The 21,116-nt window shown below is 39.3% G+C and overlaps 1 pseudogene; it reads left to right on the forward strand.

Annotated features, from left to right (window-relative positions):
* Window positions 1–20,900, forward strand: part of LOC143604828 (shikimate kinase 3, chloroplastic-like) — a 32,627-nt pseudogene extending 11,727 nt beyond the window's left edge.
* Window positions 20,901–21,116: the final 216 nt, after the last annotated feature.

The raw sequence follows: 21,116 nt of genomic DNA on the forward strand, positions 1-21,116 counted from the left end.
GTCCACGCATCTCAAGAGTGGGCCAAGAAAGTTACGTCTGTAAAGGATGTCATTGACGAGCTGATAATTCAGTGCTTTACAGCGTAGTTTTCTTGCCTGTGTTTTTTACTCTGGTAGTGTTCCTGCTGCAAGGTAATTTATTATTGGTGTCATCCACGTTTCTGTACCGGTTTGGATGACACAAATTTCCTTGTGCGGGACTGATGGTGCTTCGAGGAGTTCAATGCGGATGTCCTTTCCCAAGTGGGTGAAGGCTAGTGATGCAAGCTTGCTTAACGCATCCGCAGATTTGTTTTCGCTGCGCTTGACGTGTATGACTTTACAATCACTAAAATCACGCATAAGGGTTTTTGCCTGGGCGAGGTACAGGGCCATTGTGTCGTTCACAGCCGTGTACGTCCCATTTATTTGGTTGGCCACCAGCATGGAATCCACGTGGGCTTCCAAGTTTTTCACTCCCATCTTACGCGCAATTCTCAAACCGGCCAAGAATGCTTCATATTCGGCTTCGTTATTCGTACTTGGAAAATCCAACCGAATAGCGTAAGTATATTCTTGGCCTGCTGGGTTGGTTAATTTTAACCCTGCGCCTGAACCCTCGTTACTGGCTGCTCCATCAGTGTAGAGTCGCCAGACATCATTGATGTCCTGTGCTGGGGAGGGTTGAGCCTCCTCCTGGCACTCTTTCTCCCGCGAAGCGGGGACTTCTGCAATAAAATCGGCCAGGACCTGACCCTTTATGGCTGGTCTTGGCTTGTACTTAATTGCATATTCTCCCAATTCAATTGCCCATTTGGCTAGACGTCCCGATAATTCGGGTTTGCCTAGAACGTTTGAGAGTTTGAAGTTGGTGAGAATGGTGATTGGGTGGCCCTGGAAATATCGTCTTAGCCTGCGTGAAGCGTGTATAAGTGCTAAGACCAGTTTTTCGAGGGTAGAGTACGGGGTTTCTACGTCTGTTAGTACACGGCTAACATAATAAATTGGCATCTGGATGCCTTTTCGTTCTATTAGCAGGACTGCCCCGGTTGCTCTATCTGTTGCGGAAAGGTATAGGATTAACTCCTCTCCCGCTTGTGGTGCTGTAAGTGTTGGGAGTTCGATCAGGCGTGACCGAATCTCTTGAAAAGCTGCTTCCGCTTCTGGTGTCCAGCGGAAGTGCGTTTTCTTTAAGCAGTTTCTCAATGTTGACACGAAAGGAAACGACTTATCCGCATGGTTTGCCAAAAAGCGATTAAGTGCGACTAGTCGTCCATTCAGTGTCTGAGCCTGTTTGATGGTGGTAGGTGATTCCATTTTAATAATGGCTTCGACCTTTTCAGGGTTCGCTCTGAAGCCATCTTTAGTAACAATGACTCCCAAGAACTTCCCTTCTTCCATCCCAAATGAACACTTGCTCGGGTTGAGCTTCATGTTTATCTTTCTGAGCGTGTTGAAAGTTTCTTCAATGTCTTTCAACATCGCTTCTGGCTCGGGGCTTTTGATGACCAAATCATCCATATAGACTTCCAAGTTTCTCTCGATTTGGGCATGAAACTCTTTGTCCATCAGTCGTTGGTACGTGGACCCTGCATTCTTAAGTCCGAATGGCATCATTTTATAACAAAATGTACCATCGGGCGTCCGAAATGCGGTTTTGTCCCGGTCATCTACGGCCATGTGGATTTGATGGTACCCCTTATACGCATCCAAGAAGCATTTAAGGCGAAATGGTACCAACGAATCCACCTTAAGATCAATTTCTTGTAACGGATAACAATCTTTGGGGCATGCTTTGTTCAAATCTTTGAAATCTATGCACATGCGCCATTGTTTGTCATTCTTCGGTACCATTACGGGATTTGCAACCCATGTTTGATATCTGCTAACGCGTACGATGCCTGCGTCAAGGAGTTCCTTGACTTGGGTTCTACACGCGTTAGTTTGTTCAGGCCCCATTACTCTGCGCTTTTGTACGACTGGCGTAACAGCCGGATCGCACTTGAGCTTATGCTCCGCCTTACTTCGGGGTACACCAGTCATGTCAGCTGGTGCCCACGCAAAGATGTCAGCGTTTTTCTGCAGTAAGCGTTTGAGTAGGGTGCGGGTGGGATCAACAATTGTTGGTCCAATGGTAACGGCCTGGTCGGGGTATTTGCCATTGAAGGCCCATTTTTCCGATTCGGTGATGGTTGGTTTAGCCTTTTTCGGTTTGGGTTTTGATGAGACAGATGCGATGCATACCTGGGGAATGCCAGTGATCATCGCTACACCCTCAGCTGTTGGCCATCCCATCATGCCGTGGACTGAAGACACCACGGCGTTGAATCTTGCCATCCCGTCTCTTCCGAATAGGATGTCGTACGTGTGGTGTGGCTTTTTCATCACGACAAAATCCACGTCTTCTGTGCGTGAATGATTCCCATCAGTAAGAGTAACGGGGAAAGATAGGATACCCAGGGGGGTTTCTGTACTGCCGTCAAACCCTTCCATTGAAGCGTAGACCGTTTCCAAGCGTTCTTTGTCTTCATCATCCAGCTTATCAAAGAACTGCCTGTACATCACTGTCGACGAAGCGCCGTTGTCAGCAAGAGTGCGGGAAGTGATGTAATGCCCCAGCTGGCTTCTGATGACGATGGGGCCTTCTTTGCTGGGGCCTCCTGGCACTCGCGGGAAGCGCACCTCAGCTTCCTTCCACGCGCATGGTTCTGTCACTCGTCTTTTTTTTCCTCTGACCTTGCCATGAACCATGTTGATGCTGATGTCGACGGGCTTTCGTCCGTTACCTCTGTACCGGTTGTCATTCCTTCCTCCCTTCCTGATTGATGCCACGAGATGTGCAAGTCTTCCATCCTTGACAAATGTCTCGATAATATCCTTCAAGGATGTGCACTCTTCAGTACCATGACCCTTTGTCCCGTGGAAATCACAGGATTTGCTTTGATCCGCATTAGGTTTCTGCCGGATCAATGGGGCTTTTGGCCATGGTAATTTTTCCGTGGCAAATATCTCCGTGACGCTCTTCGTGAGTGGCGTCCACCGGTGTTTTCGGTTCGAAGGGTGTGTGTTGTCCCTTCCGCCAACAAGAGGGCGAGAGCTGGATGAGGTGTCAAAGTTTACCCTTGACTGCCAAATACCTAGCCTCCTCTTTTTGTTCTTCCGGGCGATCCGGACATTGTTTTCCCTTGTCCTCTGCGTGTAGAGGTGTGTACTCTGGGGAAGATCCCTTCCCAGTTGCTTTTCCGTCTCGGCAAAGCGCTTTGCCGCCGTCATGATGGCATCCCATGTTGATGGCATGCCATCCTTACCCGTCAATGTGCGGATAAGTTCTGGGTATTCGGCGCCTTGGATGAAGGCGGCGCGAACCAGATCCTCACTTATGTTGCCGAGACTTAGCTTTTTGGAGTTGAAGCGAGTGATGAAGTCTAGTAAAGATTCATCCTCCTCTCTCACGCAGTTGAGGATCGTCCACTGCTCTTCAGTGTACTTCCTCTGTTGGCTGAAGTGCTGGCTGAACTTGTTCTGAAAGTCCGCCCAGTCATATATGTGGTGGATCGGTAAACGATCGAACCATGCCCTGGCCGCTCCGACTAGAGTCATCTGGAACATGTAGCACCAAGTGGGTTCCGTCCAGTTGCTGACGGTAGCCCCCGCAATGAACCTGTTCAAATGGTCGTCTGGGTCGGATAGACCATCATAAGTGCCAATGTTGGACATTTGTTTGGCACTTCTCGGGGCGATTGCTTCCGCAATGTCCCTTGCGAATTTTGACTTTCCTGCATTTGTAGCAGTTGGTCTAAAGGTTTTGGAGAAGTCCCGCGGATTTTTCTCCGCGATTGGTTTAAAAGCTTCCCCAAAATTCCTTTTTGGTTGGACGTCCGTTTCCTTACGCTTCCCTTTCGCCTTATGGCGAGGGTTTGCGTCGGTATCGGACTCCAACTCGTCTGAGTACTCGCAGTCACTGCTCATATAGAGGTGTTGGCGAGTACTGGCGAATTCGTCAGCCTGTTGAGCTGAACGCAAGCGTTCATCCAATTCGGCTTGGAATTCTCTTTGCCGTGCTTCGGCCCACGCCTTCACTTGATCTAGTGTTTGGCGAGGGACCCTCGTTCGTTTTTCCAGCTGGGTATCGGTGAACCCCAGTGGTATATTTACTGCACTTGCCCCGGCTTGGGTAGTCGGGGTAGTGTTCGTAAGGATTGTATAACCGCCGGTGTTCCCCCCAGTTGCTGGGGTTGTTACCGGGGTTTCTTGGTCGGTTACTGGCCTTTGGACCGGAGTAACGTTAACCATTTCTTCAGAAATTGTAAAAAACTAAAATAGTTCTAGCTTTTATGCACGGATGGCGCCAATGAAGAAACACTAAGTGAACCCTAGACAGATTATAGATAATCTGGGGGTTAAGTAATGTTTCCCACGAGAATGAGGTCCAACAGAGACGGTTGTTCTTCGGGGGACCTGCAAAACAAACACCGTAAGCTTGTCACTGAGAAGGGGGGGGGGTTCCTCCTTGTGACCACCCTCCGGCGTGAGAATCAGACTAGATTGCTCTGAATATAAGTGTATATTAAGAGATTGCTAGATAACTGGATAGCAGATGATCTTACCATTCCAAGATGTTGGAGTATTTATAGCCGAAGGTAGGTTTCCAAGCAGGTACAGCCGGCTGAATAGTATTCCTGTTCTACCAACAGTGGATTATGCACAGGCCATACTGGTTGGTGGATAAGTTACGGCCAACAGTAACAAAGTCGGCTGCACTATTCCACCAACTGTAGATTATGCACGTCCCACCTACTGTGGATTATACGCAGGCCATGCTGGTTGGTGAATAGGTTACGGCCAACAGTAACATTATTCTACCAACTGTAGGCTACGCACGCCCGTCAGTAAGAGTTGGTGAGTAGGCAGCGGCTAATAGTGACAAACAGTACTAGAGGGTGCTCCTCCTCGTACTGTTGTCGGTGAGCTGTCACCCTGTGATTGGCTCATGGGTTGTTCTGGTCAGATCGTCTGTCCTATCCATACCTTGGTAGGTATAGTACAAAAGATCTTTCAGAATCATACGGACTGGCTCATTTTGGCGGGATTGTTCCCGCCTTGCTCATTCCTTCGTGTGACTACTGAAGTAGCTATTGCCTTGTGCGTGTAGCCCTGCTGTCTGCGGGTAGCCTTCCCTGATGGCTTGTATCCGCAACTGCGGGAACAGGCGGGGTACTTCACCACTGGGAGGCTTTCCCTGCGTGTACAGCTTGCGTACTGCGCGTAAGATTCTATGAGCATGGTGGGTCCTGCGGGAGCAGATGGCCTTTGCGCAGACGTCCCTATTCAAGGTGAGTCTTGCGGGACCAACTGGTCTCTGCTGGGACCTACCTCTTCAGTCCTCAAATATGAGTTGTTTTATTTCAAGGGAGTTTCATTGGTAAAAGCGTTTTACGAGCTACCGAGTCAAATCTCATTTGAGCATTCTGGACGAGACCAAGCCCCTTCCTTTGGAGTTTAACCTCATAGTGTTACACCAAATTTTATCTTTTGCTTCTCCACCGGTGGTACGTATTTTTTTTAATTTCTTATAAATCTATTATTAATTTATCAAAGTTTTAATGTCAAAAGAAATGTGAAACTATTTTCATACTGGTATTCTATTAGTGAAAAAACAATTATGGTAGACGAATATGTTGTTTACTACTTAAATATGTCATGCATCATTTAATTTAGTGCCACAATGGTTTGGATAAAATAAAAAAAAAATTATAACCGGATCAAATCGAATTTTTTTAACAATTTTATGGTTTGTATAACAATGTTCTGTCATTGTAGTTTTTGGTCCAACGCATGCCATCTGGTTTATGCTCATTGTCGAGATTGTAAACATTGTCTTTTTGGTGATAAACGCTGATAGGTTTGAATTCGTGCGGGTGGCAAGAGTCATCTTATTGGTCTTTTTTTCTACCGCATATTAAACATTCTGATGATCAGATAAATATTTGATGTGACAATTTGGTCCATTTGTTTATGAATGACTTGACTTGGTCAAATGGTTTGACTTTTGAGAACTATGGTTTTTATTCTGTAATTTGAATCAAATTATATGTTTGAGGTTCGTGTGATTTTTTTCCTTTTTACTTAGGGTTTGAGTTGTTCAATATTTAGAATAACATGTCAAAATTATTGGTGTTTATTTGTTCATGCTTGTAAAGTAGCATCTTGTTAAATTTTGGCATACAATGATGATTGGATTAAAGCTCATTACCAGGTGAGAATATACACACCTATTTCACATCTCATCCTTTTTTCTAGATTTACTTTATTATATGTTAGTGCATTCCATTAGCATTGGCCGTTTTTTTGGAAGCCACTTACGATCATGGCTGTTTTTTTTTGAAGCAAAGTTACATTTTTTGGGATGCTGTATTCTGGTTGTCTACAGATGTTGTGTTTGGCAAGGATGTCAGTGTATGGGTTACTTAAAGTTATAAACTTTTATCTTCCATTTTCTTTTTATTTGTCAATTTTTTTAAGTTAAAAAAATTGTGAATTTTTTGAAGTTGTAGACTTGGTATTAATTAACTTGAAGTTGTAAATTGCTAGTGTAAAACTTTTTTTTTGAAATAATTTTTGCACTATAATGACTCGAGTTTAATAACTGTCTGTTGAAATCTAAAATCTAGGTTGGAGATGAAGTTTTCCTCAAAAGCATTCTAAACCCTACTGAGACTATAGCAAGAGAATGGGTGAAGAGTTTGGACCCAAATGAGCTAGTTGGTGGTAGAGAGATTGGACCAAACTGGTGTGAGGTAAATGTTCAGTTACCACAAAAATAGATGAAAATTTGGTGAGACCATATGGGTTATTTTCCCCAATTCAAGATTGTATTGGTACATCCATCACAAGGCCTTGTCCATTCATCTCGGTATGTATTTGTTAAACTTGTGATACGAATAATTTTAATAACATGGAACTTAATGCTTATACATGGATGGTTTATTTGTAGGTAGTTCGTGAAGATTGGAGACGCAGGATGACTCGGGATTTTATGGTGCTTGTTTCTTTTATTGCTTTTTAATTTCTTTGTTGAATGTTACAAGAGTTTATTGTAAGGCCCGGGGCCCTACTTTCGTGTTGGATTTACTCATAAACGCAGTTCTAAATATCAGAGTTAATTAAAACATTCGTGGAACATTAAAAACTTTCATGAAACATTTCGTAACAATCCAAAACTTGTCTTTTAAAAACAAAGTAATTAAAACATATCACGTCTTGAGCCTTCTGATGCCAGCCTCTTATTCAATGCCACGTGTCTCCTCAAGCGAGTTGCCTCATTCTACTCACCTGCGTGCATACTAAAAGTCAGCTACGCTGAGTGAGTTCTAGTTAATCATACATTGTACAATACACACAACTTATATTCTTTCATTCATACTTTCATACTTTCTTTTGTACTAACTTGCTTTAATATCTTACGTTATAAAGAGCATTACGCCCTACATTCCTCGAGTATTATTAGGGCTCGGTACCCTCCTTCCTCGAGTATTATTAGGGTTCGGTACCCTCCTTCCTCGAGTATTATTAGGGCTCGGTACCCTCTTTCCTCAAATATTAGTAGGGTTCGATTCCCTAGTTCTCGAATATTAGTAGGGTTCGATTCCCTCTTCGTTACCATACAACCATACATCATACCTCGAGTATTATTAGGGCTCGGTACCCTTTTCGTAACCAAACAACCATACAACCATCCTTTCCTTGTTTTATTAACTTTATCACGTTCATACACATAAGCATACGTATCATACTTACCTTATACATAGCGTTACAACCTGACAGTACGTGCAATATCCGAAGATCGTTCACGTACCATCAAGCAATCATTCATATATTTCACATTATTCACATAAGGCATACACTTATCTCTTAGGATAAGCGTATTAACAAACATATTGAGTATGCACACAACCCCGAAAACATAACACATAAACTTGGCTAGAAACTCACCTGAATCCTGTTACGCTCTCTGTTAATCGTTATTCCCTTCTTGAGCTGTGCACGGCTAACTGTATAATATTTACTTGTATCAATTAACTACCACTACTCATATCATCTTTCTAGTCTTAGCTACTACCCACAACGAACGGGGGTCCGGAGACAGCGCTCCTGGCAGCGGGGTCTAGGGGCGGCAGCCCCTAGCAGGGTCCAAGGGGCAGAGCCCCTGACTGGGGTCGAGCTGTCTTAAGTTACTATTTTGTTTTCATTAACTGTCTTAACGCATTTCCTATTAGGATTTTAAGTTACTATTTTATTCACCTACTCATTTGTTAGCCCGATTCGTTACCTTAAAATGCATGTTAAGCGAACTTAAGGTTCGGCGAACTTAAGACTCGGCGAACTTAGAGTCCAGCGAACATATGGTTCAGCGAAGTTGATAAGGTAGGTGAACTTGCTTGTAGCAAACTTAACATCAAGCGAAGTTAGGTTTGGCGAAGTTAACCTTAAGCGAACATATGCCAGGCGAAGTTGTCAGGGGCGAACTTGCTTGCAAGCGAACTTGCTTGAAGGCGAAGTTGGCTTGCAGGCGAAGTTATTCAGCATTCGCCTCTGTTCATTCGTAATCACCAGAATCACCCTCGTTTCATCGAGAAATTCTTGGATATGACATTAACAAGTCCCGCGATCATTCCCATGGCCCTGTTCGGGTAAAACTTAGCCCGGAAAGACGTAAAGTTTGGACCTTTATGGTAAAAACGTTCAATACTACGTATACTTTAAAGGTCAAGAACATACCCTTTGTGCTCGTTCGATCTTGGTTAGCTTGTTTAGGAACTCTAGATCTCGTGTAGGACTCGAATAATAAAAATCTAATCACAACTAACGTTTACTCTCTCTCGGATCTTGCTCGTTTCTCTCTCTCGGCCGCCGGCCGTATATGGTGGTGTGGTGTATGTGTTTTAGGAGTGTGTTAGAGAATAAGATGGTAAGAATGAGGATTTAGGGTTTTAGGTTGGTTTAGAGGATATTTATATCCCTTAAAGCCCATGGAACTAAGGCCCATTCCCTTTAATCCATCTTAATTAGTTCAAGTCCATGTTCTTTATTAATACTAATTAATTATTCAGGCCCGATAACTAAACACAACTTTCTTTTATTAAATACGAGCATTTAGGATGTTACATTTATGTTGGATAATGTTATAAATTATTTATGTTTAGTGTTTTTGCTATGAATAAGCTTATTTAATATAATGAAATTTTATTTCTTCAGTAGTTGATTTTATACACAATAACTATTAGGATTGTATATGCTGATGGTCTTTTTATTGTTTAATAAAAACCATTATTTATATGTCCATAACCGTATCGTAAAATTCTGTGTGTGGACGATTAAAAAAGGGTTGTATAATATGATTTGTAAGGACTTCGAATTTTCGTCCTATTAAACGTTAGAACATTGTAAAAGTGTCACAATATGTTTTTAGGACCCTATTTAAGTTCAAAGACATATTATGCGACCATAAAATTTAGTTTCATAATCTTGTTTGTGATATTAGGACCCTTTTCTTGGTAGTATAATGTTCCATCAAAAGGGTCCTATAAATTAATTTTTAAGGACGCTTGTATGTGTATCAAAAATTTACAATTAGGTAAGCACGTGTCAAAACATTGTTAGAGTGTCCTAATATGATTTTATTGGGACGCTTTTTGGGTTGTTAATGGATATATTATACGACCATAAAAATGGTTTCATAATCTTATTTGGGATATCAGGACACTTTTTGAGTTCCGAGACTTATTACGACCCCTTTACATGAAACGTTTTTCTCGTTGGTCCTATTAAATGAAAGGTCTTATAAAGTATCATTTTAGTACGCTTCCGTGCGTACTAAAAAGCCCTTTTTGTTGTAGTGAATAATATTATGATCTTAATGGCCTTTATATAGAGATAATTACATATTTGTGTTAGCCTCTATTTTAGGAAAGGATCTTAACAAATATTACAAGAAAATAAACATATAACTCTTGAATATTCTTAAAGTAAATATAACGGCTATTATTCCCCCCCGCAGTTTGAACGGGAGTTGGTCCAACGTTCAAACTGGATCTGAAAGATTGAAACTGGTGTCTTGGAATGCCCTTTGTGAAGATATCTGCAAATTGCAAGGTAGCAGGGATATGCAAAATGCGAATGTGGCCAATTCGAACTTTCTCACGAACAAAATGAATGTCAATTTCAATATGTTTGGTTTGTTGATGCTGAACAGGGTTATCTGACAAATAAACAGCATAAATATTATCACAAAATACCACTGTAGCCCATCGTAACGGCACATGAAGTTCCAACAAGAGATTCCGAATCCATGTAGCTTCGGCCACAACATTCGCTACCCCACGATATTCAGCCTCTGCACTAGACCGGGATACTGTATTTGTCGTTTGGAGGACCAAGAGATTAAATTATTTCCAAGAAAAACACAATAATCACTCGTGGATCGTCGAGAATCTTGGCATCCTCCCCAATCGGCATCCGAATAAGCAACAAGAGTATCAGACGTTTACTTTTCCATAGTATGGTGTGCCTTGTAAATAACGAATGATGCGTTTCATGAATGCAAAGTGAGGATCACGAGGTGCGTGCATAAATAAACAAACCTGTAGAGCCGCATACGTAATATCTGGTCTATATGTTAAATACTGTAACGCACCAGCCAGACTACGATACAAAGTAGGATCCCGAAATAATGGCCTGTCAGTTGCACTCAATTGAGTAGAAAAATCTACTGGTGTAATGCATGGTTTACAATCTTGCATGGAAGCCCGATAAATAACGTCTTTGGTGTACTGTGGTTGAGATAAAAACAAACCATGCGCATCCCTGATAACCTTGATTCCCAAAAAATGATGCAACGGACCCAAGTCCGTCATAGCGAACTCACGGGAAAGTGTAACAATAATAGAGCGTAAAAAATTATCCGAGGAAGCGGTGAGCACAATATCATCAACGTATAAAAGTAAATATACTGTATCATTCCCGCGAGTGTATAAAAATAACGAACTATCACACGCACTGCTTTTGAAACCATGAGACATAATATAAGAAGCAAACCGGGTATACCAAGCCCGTGGAGCTTGTTTAAGACCATATAACTTCTTCTTTAAGTGGCAAACCATATGTGGATACCGCTTGTCGACAAATCCAGGTGGTTGATGCATAAAAACTGTCTCCTTTATATCTTTATGCAAAAAGGCATTTTTAACATCTAATTGGTGAATCGGCCATGAACGTGAAACTGCAAGAGATAAAACTATCCGAATAGTGGCAGGTTTAACCACAGGACTAAAAGTTTCCTCACAATCAACACCTATTGTTTGTGATTTACCATTAACCACTAAGTGTGCTTTATAACGCTCCAAAGAACCGTCAGCTTTAAACTTGTGAAGAAACAACCACATATAGTTTATAATATGTCTATCAACTGGACGTGGAACCAAGTCCCAAGTGTCATTTGCCTGTAACGCATTAAATTCAGTCTGCATTGCATGTAACCAATTTGGATCAGCATAGGCTTTCTAATATGAAGTAGGAATGGGAGAAAGATTGGAATGGAGGTGTCCATGAGAGGTAGTTTGGGAAGCTGATTTAGAACGGGTTATCATAGGATGACGGGTGACATTTTGTGGAGGTGGAGGTGGAGGTGGAGGTGTAGATGATTATTAGAGTCCGTAGGCACTGTCTTAGTATTAGGATGTTTAGGTCGTCGACGGTATGTAAAAAATGGTGTTATAGGTGGTGGGTTTGGTATCGGGGAGCGAGGTACGGATGCTTGGTGGCTTAATGGGTCAGTCTGGGTAGGTGTAGGTTGGGGTGGTGTTGTTATTTGAGGCATCGGGTTGGGGTTAGGCTGGGTATAAATAAGGTGGTTGTATGGTAGTCGAATGGAGTGGAGTTGGGTGAGTTGGATTTGGTATGAAAGACGAAAAACAAAAACCCGGTGGTTGGCAGTCGTCAAGGAACGTGTAAGAGGAAGGAGGTATGGCGTGGCGAAAGGAAATTGTTGTTCATTAAAAATGACATGACGGGAAATATGAACACGACCTGTGGATGGATCGAGACATCGATAGCCTCGATAATCTGGTGGATAGCCAAGGAAAACACACCGACGAGAACGAGGATGAAGTTTGTGAAGTTGAGTTGCACACATATTAGGATAGCAAGCGCACCCGAAAACTCATAAGTAATCATAAGCTAGGTGACGGAGATAAAGGGCGAAGGTGGGAGTGTAAAAATTAAGTCTTTTGGTAGGTTTTTGTAACGCCCTGACTTTTCGAAACATATAGCAATAGAACTAGAATTATTATTATCAACTGAGTTAAAGACAATTATATTAATTATAAAGCAAAGTTGGAGGACCAGTTTCGCCATATACCAAAAGTTGTTTTGAAACCACTGCATCTTCCACAACGTATTTTCCGGCAAAACTTATATAATTTGAATTATCAAATCTAATCCTATTATCAAAAGAATGAAGCGTAACTTGAGGTACACGATTCGTTTAACTATATATTCTTTTCACAAACCCTACATCGTGTTCATCCATATCGCATTCACCATTACGACACTACCATCTCCCTGTAACTTGTCGCCAGAAAACCTCCGCCACCCTCTTCTCTGTTTGTTGTCGCCACCGTAGTTAACCACCGCTGCTGCTATCTACCTTCTGGTTCAGTTCTGTTCAACTATCGAGCACATACCACGAAGTCCGACTTCTCCGTTTGTCTCCAACTCGTTTCGTTTCGTTTCGTGCAGCTATTTAGGTAAGAACTGCCGACCCTCGACTACTACGCGTTTCGTACATATGCTTCTGTGAGTTCGATTCGTGACGGCGACTAGCAGATGTTAAATATGAAACGTTTTGTTTTGGAAGAATATACGTGAGTATAACTAATAATAAATAAATAAATTAAGCATATGCTGTTTTGCTTCTTTCAAATCCATATATATACTAGCAACATATTTAAACAACTATAAGTATGTTTATGAATTCATAAAATTTCTAAAGCTTGTTGTGTCATTTACTTATGTTTTCGTAAGTCACACCATGATTGAAAAGTTTTTGAAATTGATATTATTATAATGCTAGAATATGAAATTTATTCCACTCACAGTGGATTAAATGATAAATAAAAGTATTGGTTTTTCATTAATAAACATGTTATAAGAAACGTTATGAATCCGTCGCCGGATAAATCACTAGAACCCTTAGTCAAATCGAGTAACATATTTTAGTAATTTAAAGTTGGTGTCAATAAATCTTAGGTTCTTATAATTGTTGAAGACAAGCCAACTTGTTACTTTTGCGTAATAATCAAGGTACGGATTCTGTGTTTTTCTTCTTTTAGCTTTATATTGTTTTAACCGTTCTCATAGTACGGGTTATGTTTCTTGTTACTTCGTAGTACGGTTTCTGGTTTCTTTCACTCGTAGTATTAATTATTTTCCTTTACTTCGTAGTACGGTTTCTGGTTTCGTTCACTCTTAGTATTAATTATATTTCGTCACGTCGTTTTCGTTTACTCATAAGTATAAATTCTAATCCGTTACTTTGTAGTACGGACATTCGGTATTTTATATTTTAGTATCACCAAGCTGTCTCTATCGATACGATCCGTTTGGTCTTTGGACATTTTATATGCTGTCAACTTTTATATAGTTTTGTTTAACTATCCGTTTTGGTTACTAGTTTATTATTGCATGTTCCTATGAAAAATAATATGAAATTATATTAATATGTTATATGTTAGGTAGTATTTATATTGCCTTCCAGGTTTAGTACTCTGTTACTCGAGCACACACTTTTCGTGACAGTGTGTTTTAAAAGTTCACGGCGTCTCTAACTAGTACTTTGGTAGTACTTTGGCCGTTTAAGGGCGTATGGATCGATCCTAGTTCAGGTATATGTTACACGTTATATGTTACACGTCATACGTTATATGTTATGTTATATGTTTCTAGCTCTGGGTGTTTCTGTTATAGTTCTGATATGTTTCCGTATACGTTTGATTATGTTCTGGCCAAGTGTCGGATCATACCTCTGAATTTTATTAAGTTTATGTTTCGGTAAAAAGGTTGGTTTCGAGTTTGAATTGAAGTCCGTATTTTTATTTTCTTACGTCTGTCCTTACCAATACTGTTGTTCTTTCCGTTACTAGGCAATTTTTGGCTCAACCGTTTTTTGTTGTTTTGTTTTCTTATTTTGTTTTCAGGTAATCCGGGACTCGGGAATATTAGTGATGAGAGAAAATAATGAAGTTCAAGTTTTTAAAAGTTAATTCATTTTTGTTTAATAATATGACATAGGTTGCATTGACTTTTGTTGTATTTTGGATTGTGGCTTTGATTTGATATCTGTAATAGTAACACGTCAGCTCGTTCCGGGTTGTGGTGTTACGGTTATGGTATCAGATCCAGGTTTATTGTAACGCCCTGACTTTTCTAAACATATAGCAATAGAACTAGAATTATTATTATCAACCGAGTTAAAGACAATTAAATTAATTATAAAGCAAAGTTGGAGGACCAGTTTCGCCATATACCAAAAGTTGTTTTGAAACCACTGCATCTTCCACAACGTATTTTCCGGCAAAACTTATATAATTTGAATTATCAAATCTAATCCTATTATCAAAAGAATGAAGCGTAACTTGAGGTACACGATTCATTTAACTATATATTCTTTTCACAAACCCTACATCGTGTTCATCCATATCGCATTCACCATTACGACACTACCACCTCCCTGTAACTTGTCGCCGGAAAACCTCCGCCACCCTCTTCTCCGTTTGTTGTCGCCACCGTAGTTAACCGCCGCTGCTGCTATCTACCTTCTGGTTCAGTTCTGTTCAACTATCGAGCACATACCACGAAGTCCGACTTCTCCGTTTGTCTCCAACTCGTTTCGTTTCGTTTCGTGCAGCTATTTAGGTAAGAACTGCCGACCCTCGACTACTACGCGTTTCGTACATATGCTTCTGTGAGTTCGATTCGTGACGGCGACTAGCAGATGTTTAATATAAAACGTTTTGTTTTGGAAGAATATATGTGAGTATAACTAATAATAAATAAATAAATTAAGCATATGCTGTTTTGCTTCTTTCAAACCCATATATATACTAGCAACATATTTAAACAACTATAAGTATGTTTATGAATTCATAAAATTTCTAAAGCTTGTTGTGTCATTTAGTTATGTTTTCGTAAGTCACATCATGATTGAAGAGTTTTTGAAATTGATATTATTATAATGTTAGAATATGAAGTTTATTCCTCTCACAGTGGATTAAATGATAAATAAAAGTATTGGTTTTTCATTAATAAACATGTTATAACAAACGTTATGAATCCGTCGCCGGATAAATCACTAGAACCCTTAGTCAAATCGAGTAACATATTTTAGTAATTTAAAGTTGGTGTCAATAAATCTTAGGTTCTTATAATTGTTGAAGACAAGCCAACTTGTTACTTTTGCGTAATAATCAAGGTACGGATTCTGTGTTTCTCTTCTTTTAGCTTTATATTGTTTTCACCGTTCTCGTAGTACGGATTATGTTTCCTGTTACTTCGTAGTACGGTTTCTGGTTTCTTTCACTCGTAGTATTAATTATTTTCCGTTACTTCGTAGTACGGTGTCTGGTTTCGTTCACTCTTAGTATTAATTATATTCCGTCACGTCGTTTTCGTTTACTCATAAGTATAAATTCTAATCCGTTACTTTGTAGTACGGACATTCGGTATTTTATATTTTAGTATCACCAAGCTTTCTCTATCGATACGATCCGTTTGGTCTTTGGACATTTTATATGCTGTCAACTTTTATATAGTTTTGTTTAACTATCCGTTTTGGTTACTAGTTTATTATTGCATGTTCTTATGAAAAATAATATGAAATTATATTAATATGTTATATGTTAGGTAGTATTTATATTGCCTTCCAGGTTTAGTACTCTATTACTCGAGCACACACTTTTCGTGACAGTGTGTTTTAAAAGTTCACGGCGTCTCTAACTAGTACTTTGGACATTTTATATGCTGTCAACTTTTATATAGTTTTGTTTAACTATCCGTTTTGGTTACTAGTTTATTATTGCATGTTCCTATGAACAATAATATGAAATTATATTAATATGTTATATGTCAGATAGTATTTATATTGCCTTCCAGGTTTAGTACTCTGTTACTCGAGCACACATTTTTCGTGACAGTGTGTTTTAAAAGTTCACGGCGTCTCTAACTAGTACTTTCGTGACACTGTGTTAGGTAGTATTTATACGCCGTTTAAGAGCGTATGGATCGATCCTAGTTCAAGTATATGTTACACGTCATACGTTATATGTTACAAGTTATATGTTATATGTTATATGTTATATACCAAAGTACCAGTTAGAGACGCCGTGAACTTTTAAAACACACTGTCATGAAAAGTGTGTGCTCGAGTAACAGAGTACTAAACCTGGAAGGCAATATAAATACTACCTGACATATAACATATTAATATAATTTCATATTATTGTTCATAGGAACATGCAATAATAAACTAGTAACCAAAACGGATAGTTAAATAAAACTATATAAAAGTTGACAGCATATAAAATGTCCAAAGAACAAACGGATCGTATCGATAGAGACAGCTTGGTGATACTAAAATATAAAATACCGAATGTCCGTACTACAAAGTAACGGATTAGAATTTATACTTATGAGTAAACGAAAACGACGTGACGGAATATAATTAATACTAAGAGTGAACGAAACCAGAAACCGTACTACGAAGTAAAGGAAAATAATTAATACTACGAGTGAAAGAAACCAGAAACCGTACTACGAAGTAACAAGAAACATAACCCGTACTATGAGAACGGTTAAAAAAATATAAAGCTAAAAGAAGAAAAACACAGAATCCGTACCTTGATTATTACGCAAAAGTAACAAGTTGGCTTGTCTTCAACAATTATAAGAACCTAAGATTTATTGACACCAACTTTAAATTACTAAAATATGTTACTCGATTTGACTAAGGGTTCTAGTGATTTATCCGGCGACGGATTCATAACGTTTCTTATAACATGTTTATTAATGAAAAACCAATACTTTTATTTATCATTTAATCCACTGTGAGTGGAATAAATTTCATATTCTAGCATTATAATAATATCAATTTCAAAAACTTTTCAATCATGGTGTGACTTACGAAAACATAACTAAATGACACAACAAGCTTCAGAAATTTTATGAATTCATAAACATACTTATAGTTGTTTAAATATGTTGCTAGTATATATATGGATTTGAAAGAAGCAAAACAGCATATGCTTAATTTATTTATTTATTATTAGTTATACTCACGTATATTCTTCCAAAACAAAACGTTTCATATTTAACATCTGCTAGTCGCCGTCACGAATCGAACTCACAGAAGCATATGTACGAAACGCGTAGTAGTCGAGGGTCGGCAGTTCTTACCTAAATAGCTGCACGAAACGAAACGAAACGAGTTGGAGACAAACGGAGAAGTCGGACTTCGTGGTATGTGCTCGATAGTTGAACAGAACTGAACCAGAAGGTAGATAGCAGCAGCGGTGGTTAACTACGGTGGCGACAACAAACAGAGAAGAGGGTGGCGGAGGTTTTCTGGCGACAAGTTACAGGGAGATGGTAGTGTCGTAATGGTGAATGCGATATGGATGAACACGATGTAGGGTTTGTGAAAAGAATATATAGTTAAACGAATCGTGTACCTCAAGTTACGCTTCATTCTTTTGATAATAGGATTAGATTTGATAATTCAAATTATATAAGTTTTGCCGGAAAATACGTTGTGGAAGATGCAGTGGTTTCAAAACAACTTTTGGTATATGGCGAAACTGGTCCTCCAACTTTGCTTTATAATTAATTTAATTGTCTTTAACTCGGTTGATAATAATAATTCTAGTTCTATTGCTATATGTTTCGAAAAGTCAGGGCGTTACAAAAATATTGTGTAAGTATGCAGCGGTATGAAGGGCTTCAACCCAATAGGTAGGTGGAAGGTGAGCATGGATTAAAAGGGAACGAATTATATCATTAAGACGACGAATCATTCGTTCCGCACGTCCATTTTGAGAGGAAGTTTGAGGACACGAAAACCGAAATAAAAGACCATGAACATCAGCAAAAGATTTGAATTCATTATTATCAAACTCACCGCCAAGATCACATTGGAAAGTTTTAATACGCCGATTAAATTGGGTGTTTATTAATCGATAAAATTTAACAAAAGTGGTAATGGTTTCAGACTTATATTTTAACGAGTAAACCCACACAAAGTGAGAAAAGTTATCAATGAAAACCATGTAATATTTATAACCCGTTTTACTTTTAATCGGTGAAGTCCATAAATCACAATGAATGATGTCAAAAGGTGTAAATGTAAAATAAGTGGAATCAGAAATCGGCAATCGTTTATTATTTGAAAGTTGACAAGAATGACAAATACTAGATGATTTGTTTTTATTACATGGAAAAATAAAACGACGAGTAAGTAACTCTAAAACTTCAGAACCAGGATGGCCAAGACGGTCGTGCCAATCTGAGGAACTTGATGCCAGAAAACAAGCGGAAGCAGGGGTGCAGGAGGTGTGAACGGATAAAGATCACCCGTGCTATTGTGGCGGGAAAGAATCCTTCCAGTTATTAGATCCTTCAAAGAAAAACCAAAATGGTCAAATTCAATTGATAGAGCATTATCACGAACCAATTTACGAACCGATGACAAATTTTTAACAATTGTTGGATTATAAAGGATATTTGGAAGAATGTAAGTACGATTTGAAAGAGAATGAAAACCTGTGCCAGACCAATGAATTGGTACACATTGACCATTGCCGACCAAAATATTACGTACGCCAGAAGAAGTGGGTGTATGTATTTTACCTGGATCATAAGTTATATGAGAAGAGGCTCCAGCATCCATATGCCAAGGATCGCCATGATTAAGTTGCATATTAGCAAAAGCAGCTTGTAAATCCAAAGGCTGTAAAGCATCATAACCAGAATGGGCTGAATAAGCCTGAGCAGTTTGTGGTGTAAGGGCTGAACCCATAGGAAAACTGGGCCTCCATGTATTTGGTTCGGTTGGATAAGGGCAGGGAGGAGGCTGCCACCAACCATAATTGGGATAAGGTGAAGTCATGTACGGTTGATTGGAATATCCCTGAGATGAAAAGCGCCCCTGCGATAAGATCCACAGCCACGCCCCCGGCCCCGGTTGGTGTATGATTAATTGGGGGATGGGTATTGATGAAAGGGTTGAGTTGAAGGTGGGTTTTGTTTTGGTTGTGGGACAGTAACGACGACAGGCTCAGATGTTTCCATAGCAGTAAGCACAGAAGGTGTTTCATGAGCCGAACGTACTTGTTGTTCAAGTTGAAGCATATCACAAGCAACATCAAAGGTGGGCGAACTTTGATTTATAAAACTTCGAACAGTAGCAAATTCCTTAGGCAAAACCGCGAACCAATTGGAGAACCAAACGTGATTCGGAGACAGTTACACCAACATCATTAAGTCGGTCATCAAAATCTTTAAGTTTTTGGCAGTAATCATCAAGAGACGTGCAGGATTCCAGAGTTAAATTACAAAATTCTCCTTCTAACGCCGCTGCTCGAGAGCCTTTGTTACTTAAGAAAATATTTTCAACCTTCTCCCACGCAGTGCGTGCAGAGATTTTCACATCCAACGCACGAGGTAACAGTTCATCTGATAGAGTGCTAAAAATCCACTGTTTAACAAGAGCATCAAGCTCCTGCCAAGCACTATAGTGATCCGAAGATTCAGCAGGTATCCAGTACTTTGTAAGCAATAGCTTGGACCATAAACAATTTGGTCCAGGTAGAATAGGTGCACACCTTACCATCCAAGGTACGAATCTTGGATTTAATATTGGTCACAGAGTATGCAGGGTAGAGGTGGGGAAGTTTGATTTCAGAAGAAGAGGAGGATTCAGTGGTTTAGTTTCTCCCATCGTAATGGTATGACAACAGCAAAGAGGCTAAATTGATCGGAATTTTTAGGTATGGGGTAGGAATTTTTTAGGTATGACAGAACCGTAGCTCTGATACCATAAAAGGTATTGTAATTGTAAATTTCTGAATGAATATTATTATGATCTCAATGCCCTATATATAGGGATAATTACATATTTGTGTTAGCCTATTCTAGGAAAAGATCTTAACAAATATTACAAGAATAATAAACGTATAACTCTAGAATATTCTTAAAGTAAATATGACGGCTATTAAATTCATCACGGGCATTTCATACCAAGTTTTTTACTGGCATTATGATTAGGAGATACATGCACAAAGGAATTACTATATTTATAGATGCACCATTAGAAGTATTGGCGCGAAGAATAATTGTCATGGGAATTACTTCTCGCCCACTTCTTCATAATGGAGCCGGTGATGCTTATGTTAAGGTGTAAACATATTCAAACTTGTATATGTATATTTTATACATGCTATGTTTACTTATTTGTTCCAATATATACATGTAGACTTTAAGGCAATTATCTATGCTATGGAAGGAAAGGAGTGAAGCATACAAAAATGCACATGTGAGAGTTTCATTGAGAAGTATGTATACAAAGATTTTATTTTATATGTTTTTGTTTAATCATACGCACCATGATCTCTTCTACTTGTTATTTGAGAATTTTACAGATATCGCGACCTATTTGGGGCATCGAGATGCTTGTCGTGTTACTCCAATTCAAATTGCTGTAGAGGTTGATCTCTAACTCTATTTCACACAACTACATGTCTACATGTATATGTTTCATATTCAAGTATTTTATTCGACAGGCACTCATGCAATGCGAGAGCTATTTGAAGAAGTAGTGCAATAATATCAGCCTACTTCGAATGTTCAGTAATATAGTAAGTGAGAATATAATGTGTGTACGTTTGATTAGCAAAGTAAATTAATTGAGGGGATTACTAGGACTTGATAAGTTGATTAGTATGATGATGAAAATGGTTGAAAGGTAATTTTAGCTTAAATTTATGCCCAAAATTGGAAATTGTCTCCATGGGACTTCTTCTTCTTCTCTTTTT

The sequence above is a fragment of the Bidens hawaiensis genome, unplaced genomic scaffold, assembly GCF_021521415.1.
Source record: "Bidens hawaiensis isolate Kalapana, Puna unplaced genomic scaffold, B.hawaiensis_p1.1 tig00067047_1, whole genome shotgun sequence".
In the NCBI taxonomy this organism is placed as follows: Eukaryota; Viridiplantae; Streptophyta; class Magnoliopsida; order Asterales; family Asteraceae; genus Bidens; species Bidens hawaiensis.